Below are 16,160 nucleotides of genomic sequence, written 5' to 3' on the forward strand. Positions count from 1 at the left end.
GTCTAGATAGTCTCTGCGCGAAGATGTTGTGGCTCCGAAGGCCCTGTCCAGTCTACTATGAAGTCTGTCAAAACCTAGGATTTGATAGCTGTTCTGGGCTCGAAGGTGATGTTGTAACTAGAGTGTTCAGCTGCCCATTTAGCTATTCTGGCAGATGCCTTCGGATTTCTGAATAAGTCTCCTAGACCCTGTTCTGAAGTGACTCATACTTTGTGTGCCTTAAAATAGTGTCTTGGCTTGTGCGAAGCCATGATGACTGCGTACGCTATCTTTTCTAACTCGGCCATGTTGCATTTGGAGGCGGTGAGCACTTCGAAGACAAAATATACTAAGCATTGGTGGGTCTTGCCCTCTTTGCACATTTCTTGTACCAAGGCTGCGTTGACTACACTAGGTGATGCTGCAATGTAGAGTACTAGGGGTAAAACTGGGTCTGGGCTGGTTAATGTCGCCAGGTCAGATAGATATTGTTTCAAAGACTCGAAGGTTGTAGCGTGCTTGTTGGGGGCCTTCGTCCTCCGAAGGTCCTCAAAAACATGATTTGACAGTGTTTTCCAAGTGGATTATGTGAACAGGTACCTTCGGACTCAGAATTACAAACATGAAGTGCGGTCAGGACGAAGCCTGAACCAGACGAAGGACGGGCTGATTACCAAGCTCCACGAAGGATGGTGCGCAGCCGAAGCTGTGCGTAGGGAAGCTTCGTCGCGATAGCAGAGAGGGGAACCGACTTAAAGATGAAAAGACTACGTGGACCTTGTCAGGTTTCCATAAGCCATTGACAAATGTAATGGACATAAATGTAATTTTACGTGGGCTGCGTCCCGCGTCTATAAATAGATGAACAGTACTCCCGTACTGTTCACGCTGACTTGGCATTTGCTTTTACGTCACGCTTGTACTTTTTTATCTTCTCTCAGGACCGAAGGTACATTTGTAATTTGAAATCATTTCTATTTTTCCATGTTAATAAAATAGAAATGACTCTATGATGATGCTTATATTATATTTCATGCTTTATATGAATCCTTCGTCATTACTTGTTATGTTTACGAAGGTATGTCTCTTATGACCTTCGTCCGAAACTCATTATTTCCCGAAGGGACATAATGCTTCGAAGGACGAAGGACTTTAACACTTAACACTTTTTATGTTGCCTTGTTCTTAATTCTTAGCACTTGAGAACAAGTCCCCAACATTGGCGCCCACCTCCGGTGAACTCACTTCCACTTCGAGTTTTTTGAACACCTTCGGAAGCTATAGACCCTCGCTATGGCACCGAAGAAAGCTTCAGCGACTGGGGCTGCAGCACTGCAACCGCTGGACCCCAACCAGGAGACCGTCTCTCTCCGGGAGGCCCGAAACCAGAAGAGGAAGGCTGTCAGCCCGACGATTCAGGAGGATGAACTAGACCAAGAGATCAGGGACATGGAGATGCTACATCAACAGGTGCAGAGAAAGAAGGAGAAGATGGCCAGGCTAGCTGAGCTGCAGAGGCAGATAGACGAAGCTTCTGAAGAAGTCCGTCATCTTACCCACGATGAGCAGAACCGAAGGCCTCAACAAAAAGACCTTCATCAGGAGGGCTTCTTCAATGAAGATGACTGGTATGATAATTTTCATCATGGAAATTTTGTTTTCGACGATGCTTCTCCTCTGTCCGCTGAGCTGCAGGCTACACCTTGGCCTTCGTCCTATAAGCCACCCCAGCTTCCCATGTTCGATGGTCATTCGGACCCGAAGCAGTTCTTGATGAGTTACGAAGCAACAGTGTCTTCGTATGGTGGCAATGCTGCAGTAATGGCAAAGTCTTTCGTTATGGCCGTCAGGAGTGTTGCTCAGACCTGGTATTCCTCCCTTCGGCCAGGAACGATCACTTCATGGCAGAAGCTGAAGGATATGTTATTGACCAGCTTTCAAGGATTTCAGACGAAGCCGGTCACTGCTCAAGCCTTGTTCCAGTGCACTCAGGATCATGAAGAATACCTTCAGGCGTATGTCAGAAGGTTCTTGCGTTTGAGGGCGCAGGCACCAACGGTGCCCAATGAAATTGTCACCGAAGCCATGATCAAGGGGCTTCGTCCTGGACCTGCTGCTCAATACTTTGCTAGGAAGCCTCCTCAGACCCTGGAGAAGCTGCTCCAAAAGATGGACGAGTACATTCGTGCTGACAATGACTTTCGCCAAAGAAGGGAGGAGGCCTTCAGATTTTCCGAAATGACCAGGGGCTTCGGAGGAAGATCCTATCCGAGGCATGTCAGGTCCATCCACAACTCCACTCAGAATGATGATAAGGGGAGTCAGCAGAACAGACCGCAGTGCTCTTCACAGGCTTCGGGGCAACAGCAAAGCTCCTTCCGACCACCAGCTCCAAGAGGCAGAGGCGCCAGGGGCTTCGGCGGAAGATTCGGGGATCAACCCAGAAGAATATTTTGCTTATTCTGTGGTGAAAACAAAGGTCATACTACCAGGATGTGTCATGTTACCATTCAGAAGCAAAAAGAGATAGCCGAAGCTGCCGCGCAACAGGCTCAGCCGAAGCAGGTCATGCACACTGCTTCGTATCATTCGCCCTACATCCCAGAATATGTGGGCAACCATCCTGCACTCTCTGCTGCTTCGGCAAGTCAGCCTTCAGCTTCCTGGCAACAGCCCCCGCCTCCACCTCCGTTGCAACAAGGCCAGCAGCCAGAAGGGAGCCAATATGCTCCACATCAAAGGGACTTCAGAGAACAGTCCGAAGCTCGCACGGTCAACAGCACCGTGCCAGAGTCAAAACACATCTATTGACAAATATCCTACCTTAATAGCAATCTTTTTCATTCAGTTTTATTTTTTGTAATAAAGGACATTGTTTAGGTTTCATGTAATTAGTTTCGTTGATTCCTACAAGAAAAATATGTTTTCTTCACAGGTTTGTGATAATAAAAAGGACCTTCGGACTATCGAAAATCCTTCGAAGCAACGAAAAGTCGTTCTAAGGAACACAGAGTAAGTCTGACGAAGTCACAAAAAGTCGTTCCGAAGGGAGCGCAGTGTAAGTTTTCTGCTCCAAAGTCGTTCCAAAAGGAATGCAGAGCATACAGCGAAAAGTCAACGCTGATACCGCCTAAGTAAAAGGCGAAGAAGCTCCAAAGACGTTCCTAAGGGAATGCAGAGCTTATACCGCCTAAGTAAAAGGCGAAGAAGTTCCAAAGACGTTCCTAAGGGGATGCAGAACTTACAGCGAAAAATAAACGCTGATTCCGCTGAAGTAAAAGGCGAAGAAGCTCCTAAGGGAGGCTTATAATGAAAAAGTCAGTATTGATACAAAAGATTGTGCCCCATTGCAGGAATGTGCGTATCTTCGGCACAAAATATCATTCTGCATAACATAACATCATCACATCATTTTGCATAGCATAATCATCATACATCATGCTGCATGTGGCACAAGAAGGGGGCATGTTATCGATCTTCGGAAAATGCTTTGAAAAAGGGCAAATCATGCCAAGTTACAGGGAGAAACAATATTGATTTTCGAGGTATAGCTTCGGAGATTATTTTTACGAAGCTTGGATATTTCTTATCAGAACACTATGGATATTGTCGTGATAAATGATAAATTCTTCTTCACGAAGCATGAAAAGAAGGGAAGGTGTTTTTTCGTCGAAGACTCAAAAATGGTACGTGTTTAAAGTTTCATGCATCGTAAAGAATTGAATCATAAAACAAGTATATTACATACAGGATTACAGAATATTACACAAATCATATATCAAATGTTTTTTGCGATAGCACTTAGTCTTCCCTAAGTACTATCTCTGCAGCTTCGTTCAGCAGTCGATCGACAACCTGATCCATGATAGCTTCGGCCATCTTTTTAATTTCGTCGTCATCTTTAGGCTGAGGGCCCGAAGATGCTTTAGTAGGATCTGAGTGAGGACGGGATACTATTACATCATTATTACAGATCGCGAACGAACTATAAAATTAAAAGTTATAATGCAATGAAAACTATTCGCTAGTACCTATTTGCCCTTCGGGCTCTGCGTTTTTCTCAGCAGCCTCGGCTACTTTTCTAGCCTCATGAATCCCTTTCTCGCTTTTCTGAATGATTTCTTGGGCCATTTCTCTACCACCGTTGTCCCAGATGTCGGTGAAAAATTTTCCCCCAACCGTGCTAGCTTCGGCTGAAGGATCTTTTATATCTTCAGTGGACAAGGTGGCTTCGGACTGCGATAAAATCTTTACATGTTCACATCCTTTCCCCTCCAAAATAGTGGCAATCCCTCTGGCACCAGAAAAAACGCAGATGTCACCGCGGCTACTCAGGATTTCCTCGAAGGCCTCCGCCTCATGATTGATCCATTCCAGGGGACCTTCGGGGTTACCTCTTATAAAGTTTTCTTCTTGCGAAAATGCGCCAACGCTGGCGAAGCTAGTTTTTATTTTCTTGACACACTCTATAGATTTGTCGAAGCATTTCTTCTTGGCTGACCGAAGCTCTTTAACAGTTTCTTCTAAATGATTTGCCCATTGGTCGCTGAGTTCTCGCCTTGTTTCTTCAAGTATGCATTCCTCTTTAGCTCTGGCTAATTGTTTACGAAGGTTTTCAATTTCACACTTCTGAGCTTCGGCTTGACCTTTGAAAATAGCTTCGTCTTCTTTTATTTTATTTATTAAGGAATGCAATATTTTGTCTTTTTCGAGACCTTCGTTCCTTAGTTCAATTACTTCGGAACGAAGGTTGCTCAGGGCTATAGTACATCCTTCGTCCTCAGCATCTTTCTGTGCTCTGAGGGCATTGCTGAGTATCAGGCCCTGCAGACAGGAATATGTCTGTGTTAATAGTTTTAAACAAATGAAAAATTTTGAATTCAACAAAAATATAAGAATTCCATTTGTCGCACCTTTAAACTGTTGTAAGCTAGGCTGTCAGCCAGATCGTTCTTTGACAGCACCGAAAGTCCGTCTTCTAAAGTTGGAAATCCGAAGCTTCTGCTCATCTCCCGACAGACAGAAATTTCCTTGCTGTCGGGGAGGCAATACAAGAAATCTTCTTCTCCACTGCCATTAAATATCAACGCCCCCTTTGGATATTTCAACTTTTGGGCATAGTGTTGGGCCTCTTGTTCTTCTTTTTCTGTTAATTTTTTCCCCGAAGCATGACGAAAAATATAATCACGAATTTTGGATGCTTCGGGGGTAACAACACCAGTTCCTTCAGCAAAAGTTGGCTTTGTTATTTTTTCTGCCTCACTTTCCAAGGTTTTTGCCTTTGAGGGCTCTGAGGGCCCAGCTTCGGCTTCAGTATCTTGCTCTGGAGCTTTAGAACCCGAAGCTTCGACTGTTGTTTCAGGAGTGACGACAGCCTTCTTCGGAGGGGTGCTTGAAGATTTGATCGTTTCCAGCACATCTAGCACATTAGCCATTCTCCTTCTTTTCGGAGTCACTGCTGGCACTTTTTGATTACTTACTGTTCCAATGTTCGCCACAGGACTCAAAACTTCTGATGTTTTGGAGTCCTCGGTTGCTTCCTTTATCTCTTCCATTTTTTCTGTGAATGGCGCTTCGGCCTTCTCTTTCGTTTCTGATAACAAAATTTTTGATTGCTCCAATTTTGTCTTCGTTGGTATTTCGGCTGTTTCTGTGACTTCTGGCAGCAAAGTTGGCTCGGCTGGTTTTTCAGCTTCGGTGGCCGAAGAAGTCTCTCCGGTAAACTCAGGCACCGAAGCTGGTTCAATATAACGCGGTCGATAAGTAAGAACCTTTATCTTCTTCCTTTTCGGTTCTGGCTCGCTAGGAGCAGCTGCAGTTTCTTCTTTTGCAGAGGTTGTATTTTTTCTCTTCTGCCTTCGAATGGGGTAGCAATAGTCAGGATAGACGAACCCGATGGCATCAAATACCCGATTCAGCCTTTTCTTTTTTCGGCCTCCGAAGGCTGCTGACATTGCAGTATCTTCGGCCTTCGAGTATGTCCCAAGCAGCTCATCACTTAAATTGTCAATGCTTTTCAACCACTCATCGTCTGGCTCAATAAATTTATCTTCAAATTTAAAAGTGTACTTAAACCTGACGAGTCCACCTTCGTCGGCCTTTTTAACGATTTCTTGTGGCATTTCCCATTTCTCCGCAAGCGGCCACACCCTGAAGGCAATATGCTCTTGTACTAAGTCCCTTGTTCCTATAAAAGAGCAGACAACGCCGAAGGCTCTTTGGCACTCTTCGGCGGCTTCGTTCATTTCAACCTTCGGCCTCCGAAGGCCGAAGCTTTGCCAAATAGGACGCATAATTATACCTTTGATGTCTTCTCGTACTGATAAGTCATTCTTCACATAAAACCATTCTGTCATCCAATCCCCGGGCCATCTCTTCCGAAAGGTTGGCACGGGACAGCTTGCCCCGGACCGAGAGACGAAGCTGTAGCAGCCAAAGTTGTTATGGTACTGTTCTTTGCCCCAAGGTTTTGTTTCATATAATAATTCATGAACATTACAGAAGCTTCTTGCGTCAGGCTTCAGACCTTGGCTTCTCGTGGCCCACACGAAGATATTTAGCCTTATAATAGCCTCTGGGGTAAGTTGATGAAGATAGACTTCGAAGATTTTCAACACCTCCACGACGAAGCTGCTCAAGGGGAATCGCAATCCGGCTTTCAAAAAGCTTCGGTACACCACAACTTCATTTTCTTCAGGGTGTGGACAAGTCTTTTCCCCTTCGTCCGCCCTCACAATGGACAAATCCCGGAAATACCTTCCTCTCATATTAACAAGATGACTCTCTTTGATAGTTGATTTACCATAAACTGAATGGCTTGGTCGCCAGGGGCGATCTTCGGAGTCTTCGCCACCGCTGTCCACATCATAACTTTCACTGTCACCAGTATCTTCAGACAGCCCTTCCAGAATTTCCCTGGTGATCTTTTCTGTGTTGGTCTTCGACATTGCTATAAGAAACCCTAAGTTCTTCTCTTCATCAAGACTCAGCTTCATTTCAGCAGCAGCCTTCTTAGCAGCTTCAGACATCTTCGGAAACACTAAAAAACTGTTTTCAAAGCCGAAGCTTCAAAGCTAAAAGCTTAGCAGGTCACAGTGCACTAGAGCTAAAAAATGAGTGAGCAAGAGTGGTTGGCCAGAAAGCGTGCAAAATAGGTTTGCGGTATGGCCGTATTTATACGCTTGATGCGTTGAAAGTTGAAAGACCCCACTTGTCATTGAATGTTGCTATTCTAGCAAAGGGAAGGTGTTTTTTCGGACCTTCGGCATAAAGCCTTCGTCCATATCGCAATCTGAATTTATTATTTCAAACAAATTAATATTGCGAGGGGCTACTGTTGGGGGCCTTCGTCCTCCGAAGGTCCTCAAAAACATGATTTGACAGTGTTTTCCAAGTGGATTATGTGAACAGGTACCTTCGGACTCAGAATTACAAACATGAAGTGCGGTCAGGACGAAGCCTGAACCAGACGAAGGACGGGCTGATTACCAAGCTCCACGAAGGATGGTGCGCAGCCGAAGCTGTGCGTAGGGAAGCTTCGTCGCGATAGCAGAGAGGGGAACCGACTTAAAGATGAAAAGACTACGTGGACCTTGTCAGGTTTCCATAAGCCATTGACAAATGTAATGGACATAAATGTAATTTTACGTGGGCTGCGTCCCGCGTCTATAAATAGATGAACAGTACTCCCGTACTGTTCACGCTGACTTGGCATTTGCTTTTACGTCACGCTTGTACTTTTTTATCTTCTCTCAGGACCGAAGGTACATTTGTAATTTGAAATCATTTCTATTTTTCCATGTTAATAAAATAGAAATGACTCTATGATGATGCTTATATTATATTTCATGCTTTATATGAATCCTTCGTCATTACTTGTTATGTTTACGAAGGTATGTCTCTTATGACCTTCGTCCGAAACTCATTATTTCCCGAAGGGACATAATGCTTCGAAGGACGAAGGACTTTAACACTTAACACTTTTTATGTTGCCTTGTTCTTAATTCTTAGCACTTGAGAACAAGTCCCCAACAGTGCTCTAGGCCCCAGGTAAAGTCCTTGGCACCACACAACGTTTTGAGGAAACGAAGGCTTCGCTCAACAGATCGTGAGATGAATCTGTTTAGTGCAGCTAGTCTTCTTGTCAACCGTTGGATGTCTTTTGTTGACTGTGGCGGTGCCGTATCTATGATAGCCTAGATTTTGCTGGGGTTTGCTTTGGTCCCTCTATGCGATACGAGGTAGCCAAGTATCTTGCCTTGTGGACTCCAAATATGCAATTTTCTGGGTTCAGGTGGAGTCGGGCTTCGTGCATGTTGGCGAATGTTTCTCCGAGGTTAGATAAGTGGTCTTGTTTGTTTTTGCTCGCAACAACTATGTCATCAACATATGTGAAAACGTTGCGGCCCATCTGGTCTTCGAGGATTCTTTTGGTGAGCCAAGAAAAAGTTGATCCGGCGTTCTTGAGTCCTTCGGGCATTCGCACGAAACAATATGTGCCGAAGGGTGTGATGAAACTTGTGTTGGCTTTGTCCTATTCTTTAATGTAAATTTGATGATAGCCCGAGCAATCTAGAAGAGACATGACTTCACAGCCGGCTGCAGAATCAACGATTTTGTCGATTCGTGGCAAAGGAAAATTGTCCTTTGGGCAGGCTTTGTTGAGGTTGGTGAAGTCAATGCACACTCTTCATTTCCCATTTTTCTTTTGCACCATGACGACATTGGCGAGCCAGGTGGGGTAAGCAATTGGTTCAATGAATTTTTCTTCAACAGACGGTGTACTTTGGCCTTTGCAGCTTCTATCTTTTCATCGGACATTTTTCGCAGCTTCTGTTTCCTTGGACACATAGAGGAGTCGATGCCTAGGCTGTGCTCAATGACTGTGCGGCTGACCCCGATGAGATCTAATGCAGACCATGCAAAGATATCCTTGTTGTGGTTAAGACAAGAAAGTAGTCTTGCTTCTTCATTGGGCAGGAGGTCTTCGCTGACTAAAACCGTTTGCTTGGGAGTCGCGGGGTCGAGAGGGACTGTCTTGGTTCCCTCGTTGCTCTGTAGTTGTGCATTAACTTTTTTACTTTTGGTTGTGCAAGGACTATTGGTTTCTTTGCATTTTGTCATGAGGCAATGCACATTACACTGCCCAGGGATGAAGTCTCTTTCTATGTTTTGGCTGCTTGTTGATCTCCATATATTGTGATTGTGCCTTGAGGGCCTGGGATTTTCATGCAGGTAGAGTCCGTGTATTGCTGCCTCGAACTTATTGATGGATCCTTGCCCCATGATGGCGTTGTAAGGATAAACCATATCGACTATGTCGAAGGTGAATTGCTCACTTCGCGCATTTGGCGTAGTGCGGAATGACAATGATAGCTCTATTTTACCGATTGGAAATGTTCCTTTTTCCTCCAAAGCCATATAAAGGTTTATCTGCAGGCTTGAGTAGGATGTGGCTGATGCCCATGCGATCGAAGGCATGCAAGAAGAAGATGTCGGCCTGACTGCCATTGTCGACAAGTACTTTGTGCAGGTCCCATACTGCCACCGGCAGTTGATCACCATGGCATCTGCATGTGGCGCACTGTGTAGGTCAACGTCTCTAGCGTAGAAGGTGAGTGGTACATGAGACCACTTTGCCTGAAACGACCAGCCTGATGAGGGATACATGATTGACTCTTCAATAGTGGTCTTTTTTCTGCCGTTTTGTGTCGAAGTCTGTGCTCGATCCACCGGTAATCATATGAATGACCCCTCGGAAGGGTTGATCGGCGAAGTCTTTTTGTTTGGGTGCTGGTGGTGGTGAATGTGGCAGAACCGTCTGAATTATTCCATCTTAAGTGCCAAAGTCACGCCTTAGAGGCCGCAACACACTTAAATCGGAATAACCCGTCAGTCACTCAGATCTAGTCTTATAAAGCCACTTATCCAGGATCAATTAACAAACTCACTTGATTGTGAGTCACAGAGAAAATACAATAAAATAGGAAACCTCAAATTAAAGTACTGGAGTTATTACAAGAATCAGAGTTTTTCAAGTACACTGAAACAAGTTCATAATTTAAATTGCAGCGGATAGTCGATAACGTCGAAGGATGAGGAATAGGGCAAGGCCTAGCCCACTACTCCTCCTGCTCCTCTCCTGCTGGAGCAGCATCCCACTCAACCGTCCAACCCGGTGGCAGGGTGGAAGGCCAAGTCACACCATCAAACATATCCTGAAGCGTACCTGCAAAAATTATGCCACAAGCAAGGCTGAGTATACTAATACTCAGCTAGACTTACCCGGTGTGAGGAATCTACTCCTCTACCTCTAGACCATGCAGCTGTTTAGCTGAGGGGTTTGGTTTGCCAAAAGCACTAGCTAAGTCTAAAATCAATTTTGGCTTTTCCAATTCTAGTGTCATTAATTTTAGCTAAGTTTGCTCTTTCTAAAGCATACATGGTAGCAATCATTTAGTACAATCAACATGTTGTCTCAAATCAACCTTATTTCACTTTTTACTCAATGGAGTACAAGGGGTCAAGCAGTCTCATTAGCTGCGAGAAGCAGACGATTCGAATCGAGTTTTTAAACCTCGCAAGGTAAACCTAAACATACGACATGTAGGGGAACTCCGTCCCCATCGATTCCCCGTTCGCGTCCAGGGCTCACCGCCTTGGCATACAATGCTCCACTGACCCCAGCTGCCGCTGTGCAGTGACCGCACTTGTACCCACCATAGCTAGCATGGGAGACCCAGTCTCAGGACAAGTGAGGGGGAAAGTTCGCGCCCGGCTTCACTCAGGTACTAGGTTTATCGGTTACCATATTTCCCGACATGTGTTTACTACTTTCAAACGCTTGACTCAGGTATCCACACATTAATCCTTAGTTCCTTTTTCCTGTCTCATGGACAAGGCATCCACCCTGGATCCAATTCCATAGACCATCATAGATCCCGTTATCAAGATGAATACAATCAATTCTGACCTCGCGCGAGTGCTAGAAAAATCACTCGACTTCTACCAAGATCCTAATTAGCAAAGCAGCTACTCGACCTAGCATACTAGTATCCATCTCAAAAAGTAATCCTGAGTTCATGCAACTAAGGGTTTCAAGCAAATCCTACACTTAAGTGCACATTACAAGCCTACAAACATTAAGTGTAGTAAAGTAGCATATATAAACTGGTTACGCATAAAACCGTGGCTTGCCTTCAAATGCTGGGGCTGCGGGGAGATCTTCTATGGCAGGCTCTGGAGCTGGCTCCTGATCTTCCTCGTGGACAGCTCCTTGCTCGGGAATGAGCACGTACTCTCCATCAGCGAGGTTGCAATCTAATGAATGCAATGAGTAATATATATGTATGGCATGATATGCAATTTAGCAATTATAATTGGACGGTGAATGATTAAAATTAATAAGGTAAAGCTTAACCTTACTACCGGGAATTTTGGTGGTACACTTAGCCATTTAGGTCAAGTTTGGTTAGGTTAAATGTCAGATTATTTTAGTGTTCAAATGATTTCCTTTTTATGTTTTAGTGAAAGTTTATTATAATTTCTAGCTGAATTCACTGAGGTGGGATTCATTATTCTTCCAAAATTTCTCTCTTCTTTCCCTTTTCCCTTATGTTTTAATGTGGGTTTGAACTACAATCTAGTTTTATAAATTTCCAAAAATTCTGTAAAAGTTACAATAGCTTCTCACTAGTGTATAACTCTCTGTCTCAAAAATTGGGGCTCAAAAAGTTAAGGGTTCTCACTGTACAAAATTATCAAATCTTAGGGCAGAGGGGGTGCTTTGAACTACAACTCTCTACTAACAGTGAATTATTCACTAAGGCTTATTTTTTCTGGTATTTAGGTGCTATAATATGACTTTGTACCAAATTTTAGCTACTAATACTTATTAGTTATTTTACTGTGATTTTCTAAAGTTTTTGGCCAAAGGGATGCTTTCTACTACCACTATACTTGAAAAATGTCAAACAACAGATTCCTAATTTTTCGTATCTTCTTCTTTGTGCAAGAGAAATCATTCTAGAATTTGCCAACTTTTTGCTTAAGGGAAGAGGGGGTAGAAATTATTGGATTATATGGTCTTTTTCATGGGGTAGGGGGTAATGGGTGTTATCTTATATTTTTGAATAGGTTTTGCATTTTTCTCTGGTGGTCTACTTCATCAATAGTTGGGTAAAAAATTATTTTCCTACTGTTGCACAATTTTAGATCTTCTTATGATTTAATTAGAACATGGGCTAAAACCATATTTGAATTGCTCATTCATTGTGAGGGGTTGGGGTGTTCATTATTTTTGTATTGGTGTTCTAGCAGTTAGGAGTCTACTGAATTTCTCTTACCATTTTTGAAATGGTCCTTATATTTTTAATCATGGTTTTCATTGGTTTCTTATTGCCTAATAAATACTAGGTACATGCCCGTGCGTTGCAACGGGGGACGTTTGTGCATGCATTAGTCTTTATTTAGTGATGCTATCAAGACTCAACTCAACAAAATTAATAAATGTTGAAGTCTGACATTTTGAACAACCAAAATTTGGCTCAATATCACTATTAATTGAATTAGGCAAATCCTAAAAGTTGATAATACATGATATGCCTATGTACCATGGCCTCCTTAGAACAATTTTGCATTGCAGGGTGAAAAGTATAAAAAAGGAGATGACGAGTTGTGGCTATCAAAATTATTTTAGCTCACAAATATGGCCCTCTTATCTTATATGTTGTGGGGAAATATGTTGTGACATGATTTTCTACATTGCTACGGGGTTAAATTAATATAAAACATAGACTCAGAACGACAAACATGCCTCTTATACATGTGAGCATCCCAGTTTTGAAGCAATAAAGAAAGTTGTGACACGCTACAGCTACATGTAGTGTAAAATTAAATAGCTCGTGTACATTGTATTGGAATGAAATTTGTAGTTGTCACAACTTAGTAGAGAAACGTAAGAATTAAAAATTATACAAAGGATCGGCATTAGTATTCTAGACCGGATAATCAAGGGAACTGGATCAAGATTGTGCATGCCAAATCGATACTCTCATCCATCCTTAACCTCCCACCATTAAAACCAAAAAGTTTGAAGGTTTTCAATGAATAAATGTACAACCAACAAGCAAGGTTCTGAACCCTCACTTATGCACAATTTTACAATGAATGTTGATTTAAACTATTGACACATCTGTTATACATCAGAATCGGTAATACTGGAAATACTGGGAAACATCGTATAACATGTAAAGAGGCTATGTTGATCAAACTAATTGCTTTCATATGGATGCAAAAGATTGTCTATCTATGTCTGGTAACAAAGTAAAATTTTATCTTCATTGTACATATGGTATTATAGTAAAATTAATTAGAGTCCTTTTTACCACCTTCTAACTTACCAATATAGCAACCCAAAGCTTCATGCAGCGCTTTTACCTCAATGCGATACAGTGCTACCACACCAATTAAGGGGCCTTGCTTTCACCAATTAAGCACTTCTCTGACCATTTGTAAGAGTCATGTTTGTAGCACCAAGCAAAGCTGATAAAAGTATAACGCTATGCATTCCAGCTACAGCTAGGAAGCAAGGCTCTGACCTTTTAGAATTAGAAAAATATTTAACAGCAATAAGCACAACAAATGCATGTATCATTTTGCTTTTCATGTACTACACCACAGGGATAGAGGAAAATAAAAAAGTGTTATTATACACATGATTACACCTGTAATCCTCATATCAATCTATCATTGTTCCCTCAACACCGGAGATCATGATCAAGGATAAGTTCGATCTTCTGTGGCGGGCACTCTCAACCTTAGCCATGAAAATATTGTACACTGGTCTGTGGTCAGAGAAGCGAGACTCTCCTCGGATGTAGGACGACTTCAAGAGGCCACATAATGTGATCGCACCTTCAATAAGATAGAACAAACAAAACGTCAGGGAGTTCCTTTGCGAGTAATCGACGGAGGATACAGTTCTTGTGGATGGCAGGGGCGGAAGAAATCACCAAGCAGGTGTCCTCCGATTTTCTTTGGGCCACATACCAGAGTAACGATCCGAGTTGAATGAGTATTTATATATTGGAGGAAATTAATCATGCCTTCTTTCCATCCCTAGAAAATGCACCTACATCTTCACTCTATCTGAAGCTGTTTAAAACAAGTAATGTCAAACATGGTCCTCACACAGCCACACTGATGTAGTGTAAAAGTGCAGTAGCAAACTACCTGATCTTTCTCTAACAGTTGCTTATGCATTTCGACAAGGGCTTTAGCTAAGCAGTATGATAGGGCAATCCGATAATTTAAACCCCCAAGCCAATTGATACGGCTGCAATTAGGAAAAGAAGTATCCAATTAGTGCCAGTTCTCCGTTGCTACTACATCATTGTGCATAGGAGTAGTATTGCCTCAGGGAAAAAAGAGCATCGACGCATGCTCATGCTCAAGAATTGTTTCTGGTGACTTGACATCAGTGGCACCACGGACCTATGGAAATCTATACTTTTCTTAGAATTTCCATAACATCAGATTTCCTCTGTAGCTCATCTCCCTCCTTTTCACCAGAGATCAGATGGCAACATATAAAACAAAAGGTTGTGTGGTGCAACCACATGCTTATGAGTATAGAACCCTGCATGAAAAATGAAAGCATGTTTAGTAGTCTATATTGTAGTAAAAACTTTTGTGACTGTATCAAGAATTGAAGTTCTCCTTCCAAATCGTCACATTCAAGATCTAGCATCACCACACAGGACCAAACTTTTGTGACTGTATCAAGAATTGAAGTTCTCCTTCCAAAGAAGGGGCTCTCTATGTCATCCAGAGGCATGAAGGCCTCCACAATTAAAGAGAATACATCCTAAAACCAAGTAAAAACATGTGTAAGTACAATACAACATAAATCATTTTATTCAGGGCAGAATATACCTCCATTACGACGACGAGGGTTGGGAGGGGCACGACGGGGGCTGGGAGCACCCTTCCCTGCAAACGGAGAGGCAACGCAAGGAAACAGCCACATACCGGGAAAGTAGTTCATGTCTATGACATAAAACCAATCTCTTGTTCCATGCTCCCTAATCATATCAATGTCGAATAGTCTAAGACCCTGCCAATCGGTTGAAAGGAAAAGGCAAAATGAGACTAATTCATTCTGAAGTCTAAACAGGGGAAAAAGAAGGCGCAAGAATCACATTACTAGTCATCGCCACAGTTCTCGTGCGAAGATCTCAAGCAATGGTCTCGAAGGAAGTTCTGATAGGGGCATGTTAGAAAATCAGTTGCCTACAGTGTTTTATAATGCAACGTAAAAACCTACAAGGACAAAAAATTGGACAACCAACGCGCACCAGCAACACCAGGGTCAAGATCTACATCATTTGCACTGGCTGCGATCTGCATCATTTGCACTGGTTGTAGCACAAGAGACCCTTGGAAACCGAAATACCCCAGCATTATTCGACATATCACCTTCATCAACATTTGGAAGTGAAAACCGACGTACAACCCTTATTGCATCCCCAATAATGTACACCTTAAACATGACGCCACCTGCATACAAATGACGGGGGGGAGCACCCTTCAAACAGAGAGGCAACGCAAGGAAGCAACCACATACCGCTTATTCCCGCGGGGGAGTCGGGTGGTTAGGGTTCTCACCGAGGGTGAAGGGGCCGACACCGAGCCTGGAGCGGAGGTCGAGCGTGATGGCTCCCATGGCCGTGCCCTCGCACCACCGTCGCACCGGCAGCGTGGCCTGGGACGGCATCCCAACCGCCGCCCCAGCCGCCGTGGCGGCGCCGCCACCTCCCGCCATCGCTGGGAATCCAAAGAAGGAGCCGCTATTGGCTGTGAGGAAGGGGGCGAGGGCATGGTGAAGGGGTGTGGACGCCCACACTTTACCCTTATTATAGTGAGTCCTGAGCCTTGTATATTAACAGTGCTAGCCGAATTAGGATGGGTTTCATCTTTAGTGATTGCTTTCCCACTAACTGCCCCTTTAGAGAACAATCTTTGGCAATTCCTTATCTGCGAACTAAGCTCCCATGCAAGCGAAAGATTATCATGCTCTTTGCAAGGATGACATATGCCTTTGCTGAAGTCATCTGATCCGCTAATTGGTAAGCAAATTATGTGCTGCTCAAAAGCTCTTCTAAGAAATTCACTTTCTCACG

At 43.4% G+C, this 16,160-nt stretch overlaps 2 long non-coding RNA genes across 2 annotated transcripts; both read right to left on the reverse strand.

Moving 5' to 3' along the window:
* Positions 1–13,556: 13,556 nt before the first annotated feature.
* On the reverse strand, positions 13,557–14,310 carry LOC103653526 (uncharacterized). The gene is made up of 3 exons (XR_002268751.2): positions 14,212–14,310; positions 14,029–14,133; positions 13,557–13,893 (listed from the first exon to the last, which is right to left on the reverse strand). It is a non-coding gene; the product is annotated as an uncharacterized lncRNA (long non-coding RNA).
* Positions 14,311–14,399: 89 nt separating this feature from the next.
* LOC103653527 (uncharacterized) lies at positions 14,400–15,526 on the reverse strand. Its single transcript, XR_002268750.2, has 4 exons — positions 15,336–15,526; positions 15,185–15,240; positions 14,914–15,094; positions 14,400–14,845 (listed from the first exon to the last, which is right to left on the reverse strand). It is a non-coding gene; the product is annotated as an uncharacterized lncRNA (long non-coding RNA).
* Positions 15,527–16,160: the final 634 nt, after the last annotated feature.

Source organism: Zea mays, chromosome 4 (genome assembly GCF_902167145.1).
Source record: "Zea mays cultivar B73 chromosome 4, Zm-B73-REFERENCE-NAM-5.0, whole genome shotgun sequence".
Classification (NCBI taxonomy): Eukaryota; Viridiplantae; Streptophyta; class Magnoliopsida; order Poales; family Poaceae; genus Zea; species Zea mays.